Consider the following 16,901-nt stretch of genomic DNA (forward strand, 5'->3'; position numbering starts at 1 on the left):
AAAGCAAAAAGTTCCCTTCTGTGAACTTGCTCCTTTTCATGGAAGCATTATCTATTTATGAAAACTATTTACACGGCTGCTTTTCTGCTGAGCATTCCAGGATCTAAGGCAGGTAGAAAGGGTTGAATCCAATGCATTAATTAATGCACGTTGGCTCTTATGGGGAAATATGCTAATTTGCACATCCCTATGGAGTTGAATTTCATTATAAATAAGGCACAAGACTGTATGTATGATTCTGTAAAAGCTCAGAAAAATATACAATGGAGTATCTGGCATTCAGCTTCCCAAAATGTCAGTCTACAACAAACAAACAAACAAACAAACAAACAAACAAACAAACAAACAAACAAACAAACAAACAAACAAACAAACAAACAAACAAACAAACAAACAAACAAACAAACAAACAAACATGTTTCTATCCCATTCTATACTGGCTGGAAAATTCAATTCTTATTGCAGAATTTGCATTGCAAATGTGGGCTAAGAAAATGTGCCCACACACATACACACACAATTTCTTCCAATTATTTAATACTGTATACCAATGCCCAAAATTTGATGTGATATGATATGACATGATCTGATATTTATATCCCATGAGATTTTCAAGGCAGCTTATGATAATTCTAAAAAATACAATAAAACCATTTTTAAAAGCTATAATAGCTATAATAAAAACAAAACCAAGGAATACTCATAAAATGATAATAGCCAAAAGCAAAACAGTAGCACCTAATCAATCCATCATTCAAACTGTTTCAGTCAGTCTAGTCTGACACTAAATTTTGAACCAAATCCTCATACACAAAATTTTCCACAATCTTATGAAGTTTTGATATAGCCAATACAGCAATTATCAGCTGCCAGGTATTTCTAGACTCTTATGTTTGACAACACTCCTGCTCAAGATAACTCCTCAGAATAACTAAAACAACAGCAGGGGCTGATGGGATTTGTAGTCCATGAACATCTGGAGAGCCGCAGGTTGCAGACCTCTGAACTAGAAGGAGGAGGAGGAGATGGCGGGTTCCTTTCTTCTTCTTCTTCTTCTTCTTCTTCTTCTTCTTCTTCTTCTTCTTCTTCTTCTTCTTCTTCTTCTTCTTCTTCTTCTTCTTCTGCTTCTTCTTCTGCTTCTGCTTCTGCTTCTGCTTCTGCTTCTGCTTCTTCTGCTTCTGCTTCTCTCCCCAACCCCCCACCACCACTTCTTCTGGATGGCTTCCAGCAGCCTAGCACAGACTGCCCTCATATGATTCCCAAAACACTGGTCTGAGTTGTAAATGACTCCGTGGCAGATGAACAAATGGTGTTCTCAGGACACACCCCCCCCCCCACACACACAATGTCTCATAAATGCTTTCCACTCTGTTACTATTTCTCACCAGGAGCTAGAGCATTTAATGCTCCTTCTCTCTACATCCCTCAGGAATCTTAAGAATGGTGCAGCATATCATATATATCCAATTGGTCTTCCTAAACACTTGTGTTTCATGATGAGATCAGGGAGCAGCAACTTGCAGGGACCATTTTTTCTTATATGTTCCTGGGTACTAATTATGGTCTCCAGGCTGTCCCCTCTCACCCCCTCACCCCCTACTTTGGATGACTCTGCTAGTATCAATCAGAGGGCAGGTCATTCCATCTGGCCTCCACGCTGTCTCCCTTAAGAGATGAGGTGAACCCGCTTGCTGGAGATCTTCAGAAAATGCTTCAAGGTTTGTTTGTTTGCCAGGGCTTTTGATGAGGTGACCCTCATAATGATGATCGTGGGAGGAAAGGAGGAAAGTGGCAGTTTTGCTAACAAGAGTCTCCAACAGGAGCACGTTCCTGTCATGAAGATGAACTCCTTGTTCCCTGTCAGATTATATAACCTGCCACAAGTTTCCTGGGTGACATTTTCATTGGGTTTTGCTGACAGAGACCCCACCAACAGTTAACTCATCAAGATGTGTATTCCAGCCCACTCATCTGGAATAAAGCCACGGCCTGTCCAACCCATAACTTAACAGCTGTGACAATATGTAAAAGCCAGACTGACATCTCTCTAACTTGAGTACACACTCACGTCAGCTCTTGTAAAGTTTGTACATCAGGGGAGGTTTTTTTTCCTTCCTGTAGCTTATTCTCCTAGAGGCGTACATGCATTTGTTTCAAATTTAGGAATATTTTAGATATTTCTAATTTTATAGTTTTTTGCTTTGAGTGAGCATTGTTGGAATCACTGGCATTTAAACTGTATCTTGACAAAATATCTACACATCATATAAATATGGAGGCATATCTACATTGCAAACTTAGATTGTTTACACATTTTGCTCTACCTTGTCTTGCTTAGTGCAAAGCTGTTTTCGGGAACATCCACAAAATGTCATTCTAATTTGTCCAGTTTCCATGTTTTCCCCTGCTTTGCAGCAATCATTCTCAAACCTGATGTGGTATTATCTGTTTGGAAAGATTACAGTCAAAGTGCTTTGAACACTAGGTACATGGAGATGCACATTTTTTTGTAGATCTCTCCCATATTAGTGCAATTTTCCATATTTCAGTTGCAATTTTTCTCCTCCACCAGATGGATTTTTAAGAACTTTAAGAACTGCTAGATAGCTATAGTATTATAACATAACATTGTAGTAATACCATTTATTAGTTCCCAGCTTTCATTTTTGAAATTAAGAAATACTTTTCATTACAGAGTTGTAAGGGGAAAGACAGGGACCATATTTCCCCCAATGGTTCTGCAACAAAAGGGGCTGCAGATTTATTTTTAAATTATATTTGGGAACTAATGCATTGTTTCAATGGATCATTATACCTTTATGATGTCACAGTGATCTAACTATTTACCTTGAAAATAGCCCTGTGGTGGAGGGGAAAAAATTAGATGCACCTGAATCACCAGGGGCAGCCATTGCTGCCGGGGTGAGCAACGCAGCAAAATAAGGGGTATGCATGGCCTGGCGGCATGCTGCAGAACCGGGTGCAATGATTGGCTCCCAGCAGAAAAGGCGGGAGGAGCCTGGGTATATTAAGGCCTTCCCGGTCTCGCCCTTCCGGCGAGAACCAGCAAGGCGTGAGTCGGTGTCTTTGGTGTCGGCGTAGGAAGGCCTGGAAGAAGGGGAGACTGGTCCGCGGCCTCTTAGCTGTTTTCCTTCCCTTTTCTCCTGGCTCTCTTGGCTTCTTTAAGCTACATCTTTTTTTCTTCTTTTTCACAGCCTTTGGGTCGTGACTGGTTTCACAGCAGCCATGGGGCCCAAAGCGAGACGGGCAGAGCAGGGAGCACTTCTACAGAGCTGGCCGGCACCATCGGGCAGAGCTTAGCACGGTGAACAGGGTCCAGGGCCCAGACGCTGGCCCTGGAGCGTGAGACGGCGCCCGAACGGCCCGTTGTTGGGCCCGGATCGAACACTTGGCGAGCGCCCATGAGGCTTGAGCCTGTCCCCCCATCGGCAGGGGCAGGCGGTGGGCCTGGCCGGGACAGTCTCAACACAGGGGGGGGTCCTCCCACCGCGGTCCCGGGGGGGTGCCGGTATAACGTTCCGGCCCGGGCTTGCCGGCGAGACAGGCCCTGATCCTGCCTTGGTCCGCAGCCTGGCAGACGGCTGTTGCACCTCTCCCAGGCCCTCCGGTGGTGCAGCTGAGAGCCTGGTCCCACATGTCCCGAGTCGGGGCCCTGAGCCCACCCGGCGTCGGCGGTCGCGGCCAGCCCGGGGAGGCGTTCGCGGCCGAACAGCGGAGGCAGCTGCAACTTTAAGCCACGGTCAGCGTCCACATCCCGGTGGATGCATCCGTCCCGGCCCGTCGGGCCCAGCGAGGAGCAGGAGGAGGGAAAGCGTTCATCCAAGCGTTCCCATTCCTCCAGGCGATCTCCCAGTTCTTCATCGTCGGGTAGAGTCACCAGCGGGGCGGTAATGGCGCGGGCTACGAATTTTTGGAGTGCGCGGGGGGTGGGTGTCTGCCCTCCCTCTGTGGCTTGCACCAAAGCGCCAGGCGTTTGGGGGGGGTGGAGAAGCATCATCCCACAGCCTGGCCACCATTTAAAGGCGACCAGCGGCAGCCGCCCGGAGTCCCACCTCCCCCAGGAAGCTCCGAGGCGGGCGCTGGATGGGTATTACGTGGACATCTTTAAGTTCCTCTCTGCTGGCGGGAGGGGAGTTAGACGCAGCCAGTGGATGGGAAGGCCGACAAAAGCCTTGAAAGGACCGGCTGACGGCCAGCGAACTTCAACAACTGGCTGCAGGGTTTCACTGAATTCCTGGCCCTCGCCGGGGCAGCGTACCCACTGCTTGGGCTTGGCACACAAAGCGACCCACATGGCGCGTATGTGCTCGCGGGCTCCGAGGCTGGCGAGGATACTCGCGACCATAAACTACGGACGAGGCCATCCCCGCCAGGAGTAGCCGCACTTTGAGTGCCATTTCCGTTTGGGATCTCATTCCACGACCAAACTTACTTGGATGGATTTATTGTGGTCCAGCCACGCCATGGGAGGGTGGTGAGAACCATCCATCCCAGGAAACCCAGCAGAGCCTACCGAAGAACGGGGTGAGGGCAAAGGAGCTGTGCTGGGAATTCCAACAGAGGCTTAGCCAGCCCGGTAAATCTGGGTCACGAGCATGTTTGCTCCAACTGTTCCGGCAGCCCACAGCAGGGAGTAGAGCTGCCCAAGCCCGACTTGATCGGCGGCTCCCTTTCGGCCAGGCCGGAATTAAGCCCGGTAGCCGGGCCTCTCCCAAAAGAAGCCGGTTGGCCAGGGCAGCGAAACTCCAGCTCCCACAAAACACTGAGTTGCCATTTCAGCTGCAGTCTTTGGCTCCTACACCCGGATTCAGCTTCGAGGGTGCTTTGTTGGAGTGGCTGCAGTGGTACATCCCGATAGGAGGGGCTGCAACGGCATGCTGGGGGATGGCTTCTCCTCGGTTTCCATTATCCCCTACCAAAGGCCGAGGAGAGGGCTTACCAAATAAAAACAATTTAAAATCAGTCCAGCGATCTCCCTGGCGTGGTGGCGTGACAAGCTTAACAAAGGAAGTCAGGGGCCGAGCGCGCATCGTTGTACTTTAGCCACCTGCCCTCCCTAACCTCAGGGTTTTTTCTCCCATTGGCGTTGTGCCAAAGCCCGGGGGAGTTTAGCCCTAATTCAACACCTCTCCCACCCGGGCGATTCGAGAACCGATTTCGTGATCCTGAAGGTTTGCTTTCGAGTCGAGGGGGTATGCCACCCTGGGGCCGAGGCCATCCCTTTTCATCAGGCACGGCGGGTCCAGGTGCCTCCCTGGCGGCAAAGTCTGACATTCAGTCCGCGCTACAAAACTCCTGCCCATTTCCCCTCGATTTTTTTGAGCTGCCTGGGCATCCCACTTCCAAGGAAATTGAGTAAAGCGTGGATAAGGCCATTCCCATGGGCACTTCTTTTAATGCAATGCTGCTTTGGGGCTTCCAGCACTTTTCCTCAGAATGAGCTTTCCAGGCAGAGGAGGTGCCCTCTGGGCTGGTGACTCATTATCTTGACGATTTCTTGTTCATCGGCGGGTGGGGGCTCAGAGGGAGTGTGATGCTGCTCACAGGCCTTTCAGGCCCTGGCAGCCGAGCTAGGGTTCCCGCGGCAAACCCAACGAAGCTGCGGAGGGCGCTGCTGCGCCCCTCAGGCTACCTGGGCATCCACCTGGACCGCAGGTTACCTGGAAACGCGTCCTATGCAGCTCCGGTGGGACAAACTTACAGCCCTTTCCGCCCTGCTCGATCCGTTCTCCTCCTCCCACGTAAATGCAGGGTGCGCCTGGTTGCAGTCCTTACTCACGGCCACCTCAATTTAGCCATGCAGGGTGGTGGCCCCAGGTAGGACCTTCTGCTCCAGCTGACTGGCGAGGTCCTTGGCCGAGGCCTGCAAGTCCCCGAGCCATCACATCAGGGTGCTCCGGGGCATGAAAGAAGACCTCGCGAGGTCTGGCTGTCCCAGCTATCAAAGCTTCAGCGGACATCTCTCTGTGGCAGTCATCTTTGGAACCTGACCTGGAGTTGCAAGGTGCCGCTCTGATGCCTCACAGGGGCCTTTGGTTTGGAATTGGTAGCACTTTCCAGGGTCAGTGGAAGCAGGGCCTCTGGCCGCCCGGACTGGCATCGCGCGAAGGCATCCTCAAGGGATCTCACACCTTTCGGGAAGCTGTTTCACCCATCCTGGTGGCGGTGCACATTTGGCACAACCTCTGGCTTAACAAAGGGTGCTGCTTTCTGAGATGCGACAACCCAGGCAGTGAGAATGCAGCGTGGTGAACAGACAGTCCGAGCAATATGGTAGGGTCCATCGCGGCAGTTCGCAATTTGGTTCTTTCGCCACCTGCCCCTCACTTCAATATCTCTTTCAAAGCTGCTTTTCATTCCCGGTTTTACAGAATGAGATTGCTGGCCGCTATATCACAGCCAGCAGGTGGATGGGTTTCCTGGCCCTGCCCCTGAGGCGAGGAGCTGTTCAGCGGCGACGAATTGCTGGCGTCCCTCTGGAACCTTGCCAGCAGCGAGGCGTCATCACAGGTGTTTTGGGAAGGCTTCGTTGGCACCGTGCGTGTGAGCGAGTACAGCGGAGCCCGTCGCGTGACTTCACGAACTTCGGCTGCAACCTCCGAGGCGTCGGTCCTGCGTGCGGTGGACCACTAGCCTCCTCCTCGAGTATCTGGTCCCGGCTCCATGGGCAGGGGATGCACCACACCATGGGGGGGTGCACCTGGCGAGCATCGCCTTTTATTGCAGGGTTTGGGTTTCCCTGGCGTGACCAAAGGCTTTGTAGTCCAGCTGCCTAGTGGCTGGGTGGCGGGTGGGGCCCAGGCAGAGGACCTCAAAGTGAGTCACCAAGGGAAGTGTTGAGGGCGGTCGCGGGTGCTTAGGCAGGTGTGGCAGCCGTGCTATGGGAGTGCTTGCTCTTCTCAGCGGCTTTTCACCTGTGGCACACCACCGGGGCCTTCAGTGCCCTGGTGAACTCGGTGGCCCCTACTGGGGATCGACCTTCCAAGCACCCGGCGCTGCAAATGGAGCACCACCTCATCACGCAATAGGGGACATGGTCTACGACATGGCCTGGCTCCATTCAAAAAACCGCACCAAAGAGGGCCGTGGGGCCTGGGTGCAGCCATACCCGGTTCACTGCGAGGTATGCCACCTGCCCTCTTTACCCCCCTTATTGGAAGTGAAAGCTCTGACACCCAGGCCTCGAGAAATTGGGTGGCATGCTCCTGAATTGCCGCGAGGATGGGTCCCCCTCACCAGGTTCCAGATGCTGGCGGTTGTTTAGGGCATGCTTGGCCGAGGCGGGCTACCGACGCCCGAAGGATTAAACTTTGCACTTTTAAGAATAGGGGCCGCCGACTTCCGGCAAGGCACAAGAGGGTGGCAGGTTGGGAGGACATCCGCAATCTATGGGCGAATTGGCGGTCAAAAGGGACCCTCTTTGGTAAGCATCCGCATCCACATCTGACCCTGTTGATTTCCTCCCTCAGTGCCTCCAGGGGCCTTACGCCCAGACTGTCTATCGGTAGGGTGTGGGTCATGGAGGCACAACCTTAATCAACTAACAGAGTCGGGGACTATGCCTGCAATTCGAATGGGGCGGCATCTAGGACTTAGGGCGCATACGTAAGAATTGCCTGGATGGGGCAGTGGGGCACATGCTTTGGCATGAGCTGGAGCCCAAGATCATAGAGTACATTTTTTCAACTGGCCCACGCCCGCTGACCTCCCTGAAGTCATCCACTTGCTGGGAGGAGGACCCTCCCTGCCGGAGGTCGAGACCTTGACTCATGCGTTTACTGCTTGTGGCCAAGCGCTTCACGGCCTCAAGGAGCTTTGCCAGGCATCGTACAGCCTGGCATGACCTTTGGTCTGGTCCCGAGATGTTGCAGCCGGGCCCATTGGGCGGAAGCGGTGGATCCTATGCTCACAGTGGACAGGGCCTGCAGGGAAAGTAAACAAAGGCGGCTGCCAAGGGTGAAGTTGCTTTCCCTCGAGGGGGCGTGTGGCAGAACACTAAAATCACCCGGGACGTTATGGACCTTTTTTTTTCCAGCGGGATGGCATCCGGCCTGTATCCCAATGGGAATGGACTTGTGGCTTCAGTCAGTTCAGTTTACTCTTAGTCTGTGGGATGGAAGTGGTAGAGACGGAGGAGGCTCAGCGACGCTGAGGAGCTGGGCGGTGAAGGCTCGCTGGTGGGTGGGCAGCTCGGTGATGGGAGCCCGGGTTTGCAACAGTGTCAGCACATCTGGGGAGAGAATGAGCCTTCCGGCTGGGGCTCCCCGACTTGCGCCACCACTGTGGTAGGGCGAGGGTAGAGGCGGGCAGGCTGGCAGGTCGTGCAGGCCGGACCAGCACGTCCGGCCACACGCCTATAGGGGGGAGTGGAAGTTGGGTTGGGCCGACCAGGCGGCCATGGAAGCTTAGTCGGTGCCGACACCCCAGCAAACACCCGGGGAGAAGAGCCGGGCTATGGGGCCGTAGGCAGAATTTGGGCTCAGCCGGTGCCGTCTCCCTCAGCATGGTAGCGGGAAGTTAGTGGGAAGCAAAGCAAAGGTGTTATCCTCCTGGGGGCTTCCCCTTCCAGCTCAGTTTCCCATGTTATTGGGATGTGATGTAAGCGACCGTTTGCCGCCCAGCTCTTGGATGTAAAATAGTTCTTGTTGATATGCGTTTGATGTTTAATAAGCGGGCTGCGGCCCATTTCGCCTTTCCAACCTATGTCGATTTGTGGTGTGATTATTCGAGCAAAGGGGGGTCTCACCATCTGCAGCAAAATTAGATGCACCTGAATCACCAGGGGGGGCAGCCATTGCTGCGGGGTGAGCTAACGCCAGCAAAATAAAAGAGGGTATGTGCATGGCCTGGCGGCATGCTGCCAGGAGCGAGGTGCAATGGATTGGCTCCCAGCAGAAAGAAGGCGGGAGGAGCCTGGGTATATTAAGAGCGCCTTCCCCGGGTCCTGCGCCCTTCCCGGCCCGTAGAACCAGAGCAGGGCGTGGCACACCCACCCTCCTCCCTAAGCCTTCAGGGTTGGCCCGGGGTTTTTGGAGTTCCCTTACTGTAGCCGGAGTCCTATGGCGGGTTTGCAAGCGGTCAATACCGTCGCACATCTGGGAGAGAAGCGAGCCTTCGGGCTGGGGCTCCCCAGGCTTAGCGCGCTCTGTGGTAGGGCGCTGGGGGGGGTGGGGGCGAGCAGGTCGGCAGGCCGGCAGGCTGGGCAGCTGCTTTGCCTGGACACCTCTAGGGAGTGGGAGGTTGGGTTGGGCGAGGCAAGGCTGACCCAAGTGCAGGCTTAGCCGGTGCCCGACACCCCAGCAAACCGCGGGAGGAAGGCGGGCTGTAGAGGCGACTTTGCAGCTCAGCGGTGCCTCGTCCTCCTCAGCATGGGCGGGAAGTGTGGAAGCAAGCAGGAGTGTTATCTCTGGGGCTTCCCTTCCTTCCAGTTTCTATGTTATTGGGATGTGATGTGTGCAACCTGTTTGTCAGCCCAGCTCTGGATGTAAATAGTTCTTGTTGATATGTTTGATGTTTAATAAACGGGCTGCGGCCCATTCCTTTCCAGCCTGTCGTTGTGGTGTGATTATTGAGCGAAGGGGGTCTCACCATCTGCAGCAATGGTAACCACAAGGGACTGAGGTAAGGAAAATGGATGGAAACCTATTGTGTGGGTGTTCTGTTGCTACTGCAAATAGCTCTGCATTCATCATGACAACAATGAGAGCTACACAGAAAATAGTCTTTTTGTGGAACCAGCCTTAAGTTGATTTTGTGACAATTTCTTTTACATAGCTTCTTTCAAGGAATTGTGAAAAGTATATTTGGCGAAGGTACTGAAAATTCAGTGTTTGAGATCTCCAGCCTTCTTTTCATGATGGAAGCATATATTACAAAGGAAGAAAGAAGTTCTGAGCTTCCACACTCTTCCTGATGATTGGTTTAACAAGATCCAAAGTCCATTAAGCTGAACTCAAATCCCTTAGCACAGAGTAGCGCCTGCTAGAAATTTCTGCAGAATAAAACCAGAGCTTTTCAGTGGCATTCAGCAGCACTAGACCACTTGTTTGTCAGTGAAGGCTGCTTCAGAAAATAGATAGCCTCAGCTTGAATTATCACCAGAATTAACACCCTCCTGTATCAGTTGAAGTTAATGGATAAAGATGGGTATAATTCTGTTTTGAACTGCACAGATTGTCTGGTATCTGAAGTTAGGTAATTTCTTCTAAAAAATAACAGTTGGTTTCTGAACTGAATGCACCTTCTACATTCTATTGCTTGTATGATAGGAACAAAAACCATGCACATCTAATTCATGGGTAATGAACTGAATCAGTTGCACATATCCTTTTCTAACCAAGACAGAATTAGATTTAGAATTTAAATTAATCAGTGTTGGCTTGGGATTTCCCCCCCCCCCCCAACAAACCTTGAATATTGTATATGCATTCATTGCAAAACTTATTTTTATTCTTGTTTCTGTTTCTTATCAAGATAAATAGAACCAGGTAATGCAATGTATGCTTTAAAAATGCAGCTTGCATAATCTGATAGCTGGACTTTGAATTCTACAGACTCTTTTCAACCTTCGAGCTAATTCATTATTCATCAAGACTTCATCCTGATCTTCAGTCCAAATGTTCAGAAATAGGACATGTCAAGAACACAACACAATTATTGGTACTCTGCTCACCTTGAAGGGCCAGAAGGCTAGTAAGTCATATGATTTATTTTCATATATTTGAATAGTATCTAGGGATCAAGTCGGGACCCAGAGAGCTTGCCTGGGGGTAAGTGATAGTTCTCAGCAGCCCCAGTTTCATCAGCAGTTACTGTCCCAGGTCCATTAAATCCTACTAGCTGAGAAGCTAACATTCTCTTATGTGCAAAGGTCTCCTCTTGCAAATGAAGACCCTGGATGCTTCATCTTTTAACAAACAACCACTGACAAGGCTTCACTTTGGACAATTTCATTATACAGATGCAGCTGTGGATGATTTTTCCTCTCTGCTGAGTTTCCTTAGAAAGGCTTGATCACATCTAGGATTAGAGGAAGAGTTGCTTGGTAGAAAATACAACTTCAGGGAAGGTTGATCCTTATCATCTGTAGTATCATAGAATCATAAAGTTGGAAAAGACCACAAGGGCCACCAAGACACAATCAAAGCACTCCCTACAGATGGCCATCCAGTTTCTGTTTTAAGAACCTCCAAAGAAGGAACCTCCACTACCCTCTGAGGCAGCACATTCCACTATCGAGCAGCCCTACTGTTTGGGTGAAATCTCTTTTCCTGAATCTGGAACACATTATTCCTTGTCCTTGTCACTGGAGCAGAAGAATACAAGCTTGTTCCATCTTCAAAATGATATCTCTTCAAATATTTAAATGTAGAATAGAATGGTACTATTACATTTCTCCTATTGATGCAGCCCAGAATTGCATTGGATTTCTTGGCTGCCATATCGCACTGCTAACTCATGTTCAGTTTGTGGTCTACTAAGACTCTCAGATTCTTTTCACATGTACTGTTGTCAAGCCAGGTGTCACCCATCCTATATCTGTGCATTTCATGTTTTTAATGCCTAAATGTAGCATTTTACATTTATCTCTGTTGAAATTCATTTTGTTAGTTTTGGCCCACCTCTCTAATCTGTCCAGGTCATTTTGAATTCTGACTCTGTCCTCTGGGGTTTTAACTAGTTCTCCTAATTTGATGTCATCTGCAAAGTTGATTAGCATGCCCTCTATTCCATTATCCAAGTTATTGATAAAAATATTGAAAAGTACTGGGCCCGGAACAGAGCCTTGTGACATCCCAGTAGTAACTTCTCTCCAGGATGAAAATGAGCCATTGGTGAGCACCCTTTGGATTCAGTCAGTGAATCATTTACAAAACCATCTAACAGTAGCATTGTCTAGCCCACATTTTATTAGCTTTCTTGCAAGAATGTCATGGGGGACCTTGTCAAAGACCTTATTGAAGTCAAGGTCTGCTACATCCACAGCATTCCCTTCATCTACCAATCCTGTTACTCTATCAAAAAAAGAGAGATAAGATTACTGTGGCATGTTTTTGAGAAACTCATGTTGACTTTTAGTGATCATGGATTATAATATCAAATGGTATTGCCTCAGTTGTTTCAGCAAATAATCTCTTGTTAGCATGTTTATCCCCTTATAACATGGGGGTTTAACATACCTTACACATCAGGAGATGTTATAGTCTATTGGAAAAGTGTTAAAGGCTAAAAATGTCAGGTACACAACAAGTGTCAAGCAATTGATCACAACTGGTAAAGCAGATGCATTGAATTTTAAAAAAAATAATGTGGGAAACATTTGATAATCAAATCTTTGAGAGTGAACTGGTTTGAAAGTGAAACATAGGTATCAATTCCAATTAAAACCCTTTCCTCTTATACTACTGGTTTGTGGATGACTTGGTTCACACAGTGCAAAAACTACTTGTAATGGTACCAGATTATTGATATGTTGATATTGGTTGATGGTAGCTATCATTTCAGTAGCTAGTCACCAGCCTGACAAGAAAAACACAGGAGTCATTTTGGAGTTGCCATTCATTCTGCACATGTGAACAAATAACCAGTTAGGGTTCTGTGTTCCAAGCGTAGCACTAAAAATGAATTTTCCACTACATCAGACAGATAGAACCCACCAAGCCATTTGCTGTTCGAGGGAAGTAACTAATAACCCTCCTAGCCCTTCATGAAATAAATGTGCAATACAACATCACTTTGTGTGTGGTAAAAGTTATTTTATTAACAAATTGATTCTAGGTAAAAACAGAGCGTAAGGCGCAGCATGGGGGTCTGATCTTATGTCCTGTGTGCTGGGCAGCACGAGTGCTGTCCCCCAGACACCTAAATTTTTCGCACGCCTGCCATTCGAAAAATTAACACACCGCGCTGGAGCAGCTATTGTGAGATTCCAGGTAGGCGGTTAAGCCACTTCCTGAAGACTCTTTGCTGCCAGAGCATAAAACCATATAAGCCCGCGCCTGGGCAGGTTGCCCCTTGGCTTGTGGAGCCCTAACCTCATAGGAGGTTCCCAAATGGCCGGGTATTTTGCCTGCTGTCCCCAAGCTAAAGATCAGTCCCCATCGCCAATCCGCCAAGAGCCTATAATAACAAATTAGGCATGCATTAACAAAACGTCAAAACCGGGAGAGGTGGGTGGGACACGTGTTTGCTCCGGCAAATGGGGAGGGGTTAGGCCAGGACCAGCCTAAAATAGGCTGCCTGGCCCCACCTCCTCCAGTGACGATCAGGGAAGCCGAAGGCGTGCACTGCCTAGCCCTGGAGGCTCTGTCCTAAGTGGCACAGAAGCCAGAAACCTCATGAAGCTGTTGGGAGCTGTTGATGCGACGGGAGGGCTGGCAGCCTAGGAGCTGTCCGCTTCCCCACCAGCAATGGCGGCCTTGGTAATTCAATGGCAGCTCTTTGCTGTTAGAGAATGCTAATAACCCTCCTAGCCCTTCATGAAATAAATGTGCAATACAACATCACTTTGTGTGTGGTAAAAAATTATTTTATTAACAAATTGGTTCTAGGTAAAAACAGAAGTAAAGAAACGCTGGCATGAAGTCTGATCTTATGTCCTGTGTGCTGGGCAGCACGAGTGCTGTCCCCCCAGACACCTAAATTTTCACCGGCATGCCCGATGAAAAATTAACACGCTGAGCAGCTGTGAGATTCCAGATGGTGATTTGCCACTTCCTGAGAAGACTCTTTGCTGCCGGAAACTAAGCCATATAAGCCCACGTCTGGGCAGGTTACCCCTGGCTTTCGACCCTAACCTCATAAGGAGGTTCCCAAATAGCGGGCATTTTGCCTGCTGTCCCCAAGCTAAAGATCAGTCCCCATGTAATCCGCCAAGAGCTGGGCTCCAGCTCCGTAAGCAGCCTCCTATACCTTGAGCCAATCACACAATTAAGCAGCGTATGCTGTGCAGCCAACAGTCCATACCCCAGGGAGATAAGTGTACCCGTCATCCCTATAAAGGGCCAGTTTGTGTGAAATTTCCCAGTGAGCAATGCAATGGCCCCCTTGCCTGAACAAAACTTGAAACAGCGACGGAGTGTTGATTCTGGCCAGGTCCCACCTGTTTGGGGAAACAGCCCCGCCAACAGCGTCTCTCCAGCAGCTTGGACCAAAAGATCCTGGTCCCAGGTAGCATCCGAAAATCGGAGTCCAAATCTTCCATCTTGTGAAGAAGAATATCGCTTGCAAGAAGGTAAGTCATTTTCCCGAGATGAATGATGAGAGCATCGCGGAGCTCCCAGTGATCCATCTTGTCCAGTAAGCGTGGGCAGGAGGGCATCCCACCGCTTATACCTCTGGCCTTGAACCACGAAACCCTGTTTCCAGCGGGAGGGCAAGTTCCAACCCCATCGGAGGATACCCGTGAGATGCCCAGTGAATGATGCTGTGTCCAATAATCCAGATATGGAGTACCTGTGGAAACTGAGAGACAGAAAGTCACAACTGGAAGGGCCTGATGTAGGTCTTGTATGCAGAGGATCGCCACCTGCCCAAAGACTGGATGTGTTGGGCTGCGGCCAGCCAAAGATGCAGCGGTGGATGCTGCACCGATTCCTGAATGAATGTAGGCCAAAAGGACCTGTGGGAAAGGTGGAGGCACCTGAGGCACAAGCGGAACACACTAGCCAGCTGGTAGCGTGACAAGCAGGACCCATCCTTGTGGGATGAGTAGTGGGCCCGGGATGTCAGGGCGGGCCACTAAGTATGCCTCCGTCAATGCGACAGGACAGGGAAGGCCCGGCGGTGCTGAACGGATGATTATAGACGTCCCCTTAGCCCGCTGATCAGTTTTTGACTGGCGAAGGTGTATATGTAAGGCCTGGTGTACAAGGCTGACGTCACCCCATGCTAGAGCTCTGGCTGAAGTGTCGAGCGCGATGCTGAGACTAGCTCGCTACTCCTAAAGGCCCCAAAGAATGCTAACGAAGGCGATCCTGAACAGTAAGGATTCAAAGCGAGAACCTGCAAACTTGGGGAGGGTATCCGTGAGCTGGCGAAGCAGTGTAAGAGACACGGTAGCCGGCCATCCACCAACTGGCGATGGGGCCATTCTAGCCACCAACTTGTGGCCGGCCTGGCGGTGACAAAGAAGCGGGAGGGTGGGGATGGCTGAGGTTTTGCAGTGGAATGGCTTTGGCCGCCGGAAAACATGAGAAGAGTCTGTGTCGACCGTCCTGTGCTCTGTAGGTGAGCCAGATATCGCGGTATGGCTCCCTCCTTGAAAGGTGACTTTGTGCCGTCCGCTGAAGTCGAAAGTGGAATTCCAAGAAGTCCTCTAAACCCTCTGGTAAGCACGACGTGTAAATGGTGCCAAAGATTCCCTAATGCCTAGGGCCACTAATCCCTTGCCAAGACTCCACAGTTCCTGGGGAAGAAATCAGGGTTAACGGCGCCATAGGAGCCAATGCCCGAATTTATCCATTTGGAATCTGGAGAGGGGCATCAGCAATGTTGTTGTCCACTCGGCACATGCCTGGCTGAAAAGGAGATGTTGTTAAGCAAACAGGTGGCCACAAACCTCCGCAAAACGCATGACCCTTCGAACGGGAAGATTGTTTGTTGATTACCCGGACCACTGCTGTTATCGCATAAGCACCAGAATAGAACCTTGCGGTCCCTAAACCCGATGCCTCCATAAGTGCACGGCCACTAAAATGGGAAAAATTCCAAGAAAGTTAAATCTCTCAAGATTCCAAGTAGCTTCCCATTCCCTACTGGCCATGGCTGATACCATGCGACCACCGAAAAGACCCCAAAACCCAAACTTCCCGAGGCATCAGACTGAACTCTGCAGGGCCAGAGCGTGCATCCTAAAGGGATTGCCATAAAGATGTACCATTAAAATGCTTCAAAAAACTCCACCCAGATTGCCAAGTCTGCCTTTAATGCCTTTGGTCAAGCGGATGTGAGTGATGAGGGGGCCCTTAACCCCTCATGCGCCTGAAGACAGAGCGATGCACGGAGTAAGGCGGCCCGGTGACACCACCGGCATCACCGAGAAATTCAGGTGCCCAAGGACCACCTGCATCTCCTTAAGGGTGCATTTGCTGCGCGTATAAAATCCTGCAATAGCTGGAAGCATCGTCTTGTCCATCTTGTCCGGCAGTGACGGGCTGGAAGAACCCCTCACGGTGTCCAGCATTGATACCTAAAAGACCAACGGCGAAGAAATTGGGGCCCTCTGTCTTCTCAGGTTGTATGCCAAAATTTATGCCGCCCAGCTCTGCCGCCAGCTGTGTAAAGGCCCTCAGCCTGTCAGCGATTCGGTGTGCCCGGCACCTATGATGATTAGAAAGATGCGTCCAAGTAATGTCGTTATGTGTGAGGAGAGAGTAAGCCCGGCCTTGGCAGCCGATTCGATGAATGTTGCTGAGCGTCTCCGAAAGCCGCACAAGCCACAGGAGCAGCCGCATGGATTTATCCACCCGAACCATTGGCCCTGCGAAACTTAAAACCCAGCAAACAAAAGTCATTGGGATGAATGGGCAGCAGGCGAAAAGCGGACTGAATGTCACACTTCGCCATCTGGGCCCCGGGGGCCACATGAGCGGATGAGGGGCTACAGCTTTTGATCTAAAGAGGCGTACTTGACAGAGCTGACCTCGAGATTACGATGCATTGCCGTTCAAATCCGAAGAAAGGAGCCCCTTGGGGTGGGAAAAGGTTGTTGTATCATCCTAAACTCCCCGGCCCGTCTTCTTTGGAACTACCCCCCTTAGAGGGGACACCCGGAGGTTGGGCAGGGGGAGGGGATGAGAAAGGGGCCAACTACCCTGCCAGCTTGAATTTCTTTGTTAATTTTTTTTGTTCAACCACCCTGGGCAAGTCCTAGCGTGACT

The sequence above is a fragment of the Sphaerodactylus townsendi genome, linkage group LG05, assembly GCF_021028975.2.
Source record: "Sphaerodactylus townsendi isolate TG3544 linkage group LG05, MPM_Stown_v2.3, whole genome shotgun sequence".
NCBI classification, from domain to species: Eukaryota; Metazoa; Chordata; class Lepidosauria; order Squamata; family Sphaerodactylidae; genus Sphaerodactylus; species Sphaerodactylus townsendi.